Source organism: Lynx rufus, unplaced genomic scaffold (genome assembly GCF_022079265.1).
Source record: "Lynx rufus isolate CCGP_SWC_20201006 ecotype Redwood Valley unplaced genomic scaffold, mLynRuf1.p SCAF_14, whole genome shotgun sequence".
Taxonomy (NCBI): domain Eukaryota; kingdom Metazoa; phylum Chordata; class Mammalia; order Carnivora; family Felidae; genus Lynx; species Lynx rufus.
This window is the reverse complement of record NW_025814828.1, coordinates 62,659,710-62,667,728: the sequence shown is the minus strand read 5'-3', so window position 1 is coordinate 62,667,728 and position 8,019 is coordinate 62,659,710.

Below are 8,019 nucleotides of genomic sequence, written 5' to 3'. Positions count from 1 at the left end.
TCTTTTATATATTTGGGGGCTCCCATTTTCGGCACATAGACTTTTATAATTATTAACTTTTCCTGATGGATAGACCCTGTAATTATTATATAATGTCCTTCTTCATCCCTTGTTACAGCCTTTAATTTAAAATCTAGTTTGTCTGATATAAGTATGGCTACCCCAGCTTTCTTTTGACTTCCAGTAGCATGATAGATAGTTCTCCATCCCCTCACTTTCAATCTGAAGTTGTCTTCACGACTAAAATGTGTCTCTTGTGGACATCAAATAGATGGGTCTTGTTTTTTTATCCAATCTGATACCGTATGTCTTTTGGTTGGAGCATTTAGTCCATTTACATTCAGTGTATTATTGAAAATATGGTTTTGAGTCATTGTGATGTCTGTAGGTTTTATGCTTGTAGTGATGTCTCTGGTACTTTGTGGTCCTTGCAACATCTCACTCACAGAGTTCCCCTTATGTCTCTTGTAGGGCTAGTTTAGTGGTGATGAATTCCTTCAGTTTTTGTTTGTTTTGGAAAACCTTTATCTCACTTACTATTCTGAATGACAGACTTCCTGGATAAAGGATTCTTGGCTGCATATTTTTTTCTGTTCATCACATTGAAGATTTCCTGCCATTCCTTTCTGGCCTGCCAAGTTTCAGTAGATAGGTCTGCGACTACTCTTATGGGTCTACCTTTGTATGTTAGAGCCTGTTTATCCCTAGCTGCTTTCAGAATTTTCTCTATCCTTGGTATTCTGCCAGTTTGACTATGATATGTCTGCAGAAGATCGATTCAAGTTAGGTCTGAGGGAGTTCTCTGTGCCTCTTGGATTTCAATACCTTTGTCCTTCCCCAGATCAGGGAATTTCTCAGTTATGATTTGTTCAAGTACACCTTCAGCCCCTTTCTCTCTGTCTTCTTCCTCTTGAATTCCTATTTTATGGATATTCTTCCGTTTGATTGCATCACTTAGTTCTCTAATTCGCCCCTCATACTCCCGGATTTTTTTATCTTTTTTTTTCTCAGCTTCCTCTTTTTCCATAATTGTATCTTCTAATTCACCTATTCTCTCCTCTGCCTCTTCAATCTGTGCTATGGCCGCCTCCATTTTATTTTGCACCTCATTTATAGCATCTTTTAGCTCCTCATGACTATGTCTTAGTCCCTTGATCTCTGTAGCAATAGATTCTCTGCTGTCCTCTATACCTTTTTGAAGCCCAGCGATTAATTTGATGACTATTATTCTTAATTCTTGTTCCATTATATTGTTTAAATCGTTTTTGATCAATTTGTTAGCTGTCGCTACTTCCTGGAGTTTCCTTTGAAGAGAATTCTTCCGTTTTGTCATTTTGGGTAGTCCCCAAGGTGGCTCCAAACTGCAGGACACTTGCCCTGTACTGTCGAGAGTAACTTGTGTTGGTGGGTGGGGCCGAGTGAGACCCAATGTATGCCCCCTGCCCACCATTGGTGCCACAGTCAGACTGGTGTGTACCTTACCTTCCCCTCTCCCAGGGGCAGGACTCACTGTGGAGTGGTGTGGCCCCTGTCTGGGCTACTTGCACACTGCCAGGCTTGTGGTGCTGCTTCATTGGGATCTGGTGTATTAGCTGGGGTGGATCCACAAGGTGCACAGGGATGGGAAGGGCAGGCTTAGTTTGCTTTGCCTTGGGCGGTCTCCTGTGGGAGGGGCCCTGCAGCACCTGGAGGGAGGCAGTCCCTTTGGAGGGATGGATCCACAGAAGCACAGCAATGGGGATTTGCGCAGTGCAAGGAAGTTTGGTGATGGGAACTATTTCCCTTTGGAATTTTGGCTGGGAGATGGGAGAGGGAGATGTATATTGTCAGCACCTTTGTTTCCCTGCCAAGCTGAGCTCGGTCTCCCGTGGTTCAAAACCTCTCCCTCCCAGTGTCTTCTTGCCCTCCAGCTCTAGAGCAGAGCTGTTGACTTTTAACATTCCAGATGTTAAGTCACACTGGCTGTCAGAAGTCATGGAGTCCAGCTCCTCAGGTTTTGCAAACCAGACTTCTGGGGCTCTGCCTTCCTGAGCAGGCTGCTCCTCCACCGCTCTGGCTCCCTCCTGCCAGTCCATGTACCATGCACCACCTCTCAGCCCTTCCTATCCTCTCCCATCGGCCTCTTGTCTATGCTTGGCTCTGGAGAGTTTTTCTAGTCTTCTGGCGGTTTTCTGGGTTATTTAGGCAGATGTGGGTGGAATCTAAGTAATCAGCAGGATGAGGTGAGCCCAGCATCCTCCTAAGCTGCCATCTTCTGAGAGACTATCTCAGTAAATATTTGTTGTTGAAAATGCTGTTCTCTGCACAGAATATGGTAGAATGACACTTAGAAATTACATAGAGTTTTAGATCTTAGAAAATAATTGAACTGTTGCTACTATGAAGAGGGTATGGTCCAATGTATCCCAGTACTTGTTATCTGGGGAATAGATGGGCTCTCTTACCACTCCCAATTATCTCAGTTGACCTACATACTAACTTAGTGGAACCCACAAATAATATCTGTGGGTGAATATTAACTAGACTGAACTTCAAGACAATCACGAACTTAATTGTAAGCCTTGTTGTGTTAGCAGATTAGATTTTTGGGGCTTAATATATCCAATCCGACTCAAAGTAGATATGATGGATTTGTATATGCAACTCTCATTTCCCACAGAATATTAGTAATTTAGGAAGCTCATTGTAAAACCTTCCATGAGCAGCATTAGTTCTCTCTGATTCAGGTGCCTTACAGACAGAATGGTCATAACAAACATTAACTTAGCATTTACTAGTGTCAGACAGTGTTAAGGAAAACTTCATGTGTATTCCATTGTGTATGTCTGTGTGTGTGTGTGTGTGTGTGTAATCACATATTGTTTATCCATTCATATATCTATGGGCACTGGGGCTACTTCCATAATATGACTATTGTAAATAATTATGCAATAAACATAGAGGCGCATATATACCTTTGAATTAGTGGGGTTTTTTTGGGGGGGGTTGGGGTAAATACCCAGTAGTGCAAGTACTGAATCATAAGATAGTTCTATTTTTAGTTTTTGAGGAACCTCCATAGTTCTCGAAAGTGGCTGCACCAGTTTGTATTCCCACCAACAGTGTAAGAGGGTTTCTCTTTCTCCACATCCTCATCAACATCTGTTGTTTCTGTGTTATTAATTTTAGCCATTCTGCCTGAGATGATATCTCATTGTTGTTTTGATTTAATTTCCCTGATGCTGAATGGTATTGAACATCTTTTCATGTATCTGTTGGCAAAAAGCTTCTGTAGTGTAAAGGAATCAATCAACTAAAAGGCAACCTACTGAATGAGAGAAGATATTTGCAAATGGAATTTCCAATAAGGGATTAGTATCCAAGGCATGTAAAGAACTTATAGAACTCGACAGTCAAAAAACAAATAATCCAGTAAAAAATGGGCAGAAGTCATGAACAGACATTTCTCTGTTTTGAACTTTGAATATAATGCCACTTCCTTCTGACCTGCAAACATGTTGCTGATAAATTAACTTATAGCTTTATGGGGTTTCCCTTGTACATAACTATTTTCTTCTCTGTTTTTGTTTTTAAAATTCCCTCTTTATTTTTTGACATTTTAATTATTATGTGTCTTGGTGTAGACCCTTTTGGGTTCATCTTGCTGGGGCTTTCTGTGCTTTCTGGACCTGAATATCTGTTTCTTTTCCCAGATTAAAGAAAATTGCAGCTATTTTCTTTCTTTTTGTATTAAATTTTCAATGTTTATTTATTTTTGACAGAGAGAGAGAGAGTGAGCGGGGGTGGGGCACAGAAAGAGCAACACACAGAATCCAAAGTAGGCTCCAGGCTCTGAGCTGTCAGCACAAAACCTGATGTGGGGCTAGAACTCATGAACCATGACCCAAGCTGACATTGGACACCCACCTGACAGAGCCACCCAGGTGCCCTTCAGTTATTTTCTTTCATATAACTTTTCTGCCCCTGTATTTCTCTCTTTTCCTTCTGGAACCCCAATAATGTGAATACTATTATACATGATGCTATCTAGATTTCTCTTAATTTATCCTCATTTTAAAAATTATTTTTCTTTTTGTTGTTCAACTTGAGATATTTTCACTATCCTCTTTTCTAAATTACTGATCCATTATCCTCCAGTTTGCTATTGATTCCTTCTAGTGTATTTTTAATTTTAGTTATTGTATTCTTCATCTCTGATTGTTTTTATATTTTCTATCTATTTAAGTTTGCACTGAAATCTTCCAGTCTTCTCCTAAGCCCCATAAACATCTTTGTGAGCATTACTTTGAATGAGCACAACTGTGCAAGCATGTTGGTGGGTGGGGATTGCCCCACCCTACCTTAAATGGAGCTGGTTTTGAGAGGGCTCCAGTCCCATTTGGGGCTGCCTGCCCTTGTGGCAAGGCAAAAGTGCTTTGTAAGGGCACTTTCCAGGGAGGGGGTTGGGTATATTGGGTATGAAAGGAAATGTTTGGGTAAGGTGAGCAATGGTAGTAAGGTCAATGGAGATAGAACTGGATCCCACCAGCATAGGCCAGCTAGGCTGAAGGAGATTTATTTTAAATGGTACCTGCCAAAACATCCATTTCTGGAGCAAATTCTACAGATACATGCTCCTTTGGTACATGCTTAAAATTAATCAATCTCCTTCTTGTATAACAGGCACTTTTCACACTGCTGCCTCTGTGCTGGGTCTCACAGTAAGTGATATAGTGTGCTTTCCCTTTAAGTATTGAATCTCAGTTTCTGAAAGCCCTCTGGCTCAACCAAAGTTTTGCCCCACAGATTTTCAAGCCTCTTTGAGTTAATCCCTGATGATTTTTAAAGGAAGACATTATGGGGGCTTATCTTCCCAGTCCAGTTCTCCAGGGCATGGGATGCCTAATTTATGGTTTGATATTCTCACTCATGAAGGAGGACCTCCATGCTTGTGATATCTCTCCCACCTGTAGGTTAACATTCTGAGGTTTGGTTCCTGGCTGCATCTCTGCCACTCTTGCCCTTCATGATATGGCTTTTTAATTATATCTCTAGTTGTGGAAGACCTATTCTGCTACTCTTCATTTTCAGAGTGAGTTACATTATATTCAGTTTCAGCCTTGATGGGTCTGTGGGAGAAAGTGAGCTGAAGGACCTTTTACTCTGCCATTTCCCAAGATCCTCTGACCATTTTTGAAATCAAATTTACATTTTTTTGGCATTGAGTTGTATGAATTTTTTAAAATATATTTGAGACATTAACTTCTTATTAGATACTTGATTTGCAAATATTTTCTTCAGTTCCATAAATTGCCTTTTTATTTTGTTGATGGTTTCTTTTGTTGTGTAGAGTATTTTAGGTTAATATAGTCATACTTATTTAATTTTGTTTGTGTTGCTTATGTTTCTGGTGTCATATCCAGGAAGTTGCTGCCAAGACCAAGATTTCACAGCCAACATCATCCTCAGGGGTGAAAGACTGAAAGATTTTCCTCTGAGGTAAGGAGGAAGAGAAGGATTTTTTTTAACCACTCCTATTCATCATAGCTACAGCAATCAGGCAAGATAAAGAAATAAAGTCCATTCAAATACAAAAAGGAGTAAAATTGTCTTTGTTTGCACAATATGACCTTGTTTATAAAAAATCCTAAAAAGGATAGCAAAAAAACCCCGTTATAACTAATTAATAAATTCAGTAAAGCTGTAGAACACAAAATCAACATAGAGAAAACAGTTGAATTTCTATGCACTGACCACAAAACATCTAAAAAGGAAATTTAGAAAACAATACCATTCACAATAATGTCAAAAACAATAAAAAATACTTAGGATTAAATTAATCCAAGGAGGTAAAATTCTATATACTGAAAATTATAAGACTGATGGAAGAAATTGAAATAGAGAAACAAAAGGAAAGATATATCATGTTTATAGATTGGAAGAATAAAGGTTGTCAAAATGTCCACATTATTCAAAGCCATCTATAGATTTAATTCAATCCTAATAAAAAAGCCAATGACATTTTTTATAGAAATAGAAAAAAAAACATTGTAAAATTTGCATGGAACCAAAAATACCAAGAATAGCTAAAGCAATTCTGAAGAAAGAAGAAAGCCAGAGATATCACACTTCATGATTTCAAACTGTAATACAAAGATGTGGTACTCAACATAGTATAATACTGGCATAAATATAGACATACAAATTAATGAAACAAAATCTAGATTCCAGCAATAAACCCCTGCATAAACAATCAACTGATATTTGACTATAAAAAGCAAAAAAAATACTCAATAGTGAAAGGATATTTTCTTCAATATATGGTGTTAGAAAAACTGGATAACCACAATGCAGAAGAATGAAACTGGACTCTTAATCTTTATCACTCACAAAAACTAATTCCAAATTAATAAAAGACTTAGACATAAGAACTGCAGCTGTAAAACACCTAGAAAATAACATAATAAACCTCTCTGGAATTGATCTTGGCATAAATTTCCTGGATATAATAGAAAGCATTTGTATTATATCCCCAAAGTACATGTTTATAAATGATTGGGAGCCTTGACCTTTTCTACTCTATGATTTTTTTTATTTTCCCCTCTTTTTTATTTGAGAAAGAGAGAGAAAAAGAAAGAGAGAGAGATTGAGAGAGCTGGAAGAGAGAGAGAGAGATAGAGAATCTTAAGCAGTTTCATGCTTAGTGCAGACCCTGGGACCATGACCTGAGCCAAAATCAAGCATTAAATGCTCAACCAAGCCACCCAGGTACCCCTACTCTATGATTTTTAGATTGACTTAAAGGGTCTTGGGCAGGCTAGGCTGGAGATGTCCAAAATAGAATCAAGTAGAATAAAGAAAATTGGAATCATTTTTTAAACTTTAAAGTAAAGAAGTAAAGAATAAAGTTTAAAGTTAAAGAAATTAATTCTTTATTCTGGGAAAAGGAGACACAGTGGCCATGTGGTATCTTTCAATATTTAGAAGGGTGTCCTTTGGAATAAGTAGTAAGCTTATTTTCTGTCACCATAGAAAATAAGCCTCTGGCCAATGAACTCAGGGACTAGGCAGGCAAATTCAGGCTTAGCATAAGAAATATTAACAATAACAATTAGAATTGGGAATGGAATTTGCTGCCTTGATGAGTATCATCTTTTTGTACTCCATCTCAGAAGATATTCAAGAAAAACCTGACTGACCACTTGATAGGGATGTTTCAGAAAGCTCAAATAATTGTTTGGAAAGTTGAGCCAACTGAACTCTAAGGTCTCTTTTAATAGAATTCTGAAATTCTGCATGTGATTCTTTTTTCCATGGTAGTTTCCCTCATGGGTCCAATAGCTTTGTAGTTAATACTGTAATGATTAATGGTTAAATAAAAGCCATATATTCCAGTCCCCTAGTTCTTATACTTCTGGTGAAGTGTCTACTGCCAATCTTATAAGCAACTAACCAATTGGCAATTTTGAGCTATGAGTTAGCAGAAGTGGCATACGAAGCTATATTGCTCATATATACTTCATTGTGAATGAATCATTGAAAACATTTCTGAATGAAAATTCATTTTAATGGAAGAAATGGATGAAACAGAAGAAAATTAAGTGCCTAGATGTGGAATAAAATTAAAAAAAAAAAGATGCTGAAGATTTCAGAGGGAAACTAAACTTACCCATTTGTCAAATGTGTCAATGGATAAGCAGCTCTATTTTATTTAGATCATTTTCAGAAGACTGAATCTTCTACAGTACCAAGTATACTTACAATTAATACACCATGTGCTCCTGGTGTGCCAGATCATTTATAGTTTTGCCTCCACTTTCGATTCTAATATTATATCCCATGATTTACCTTCATAGCTATTGCTCCTCATTCCAGTTAAACTACCTGTTGTTTACTCTAAAGTACACATACTTTATTAATTCTGTACTTTTGTTCCTGTTGTCCTCCTACTCCTGTATTTCTGTACATAAAAATTGTACACATATTTTTAAAAGCTAGCCAAAAAACTCCCTTATCAACACAGCTTTCTATAACCTGTTC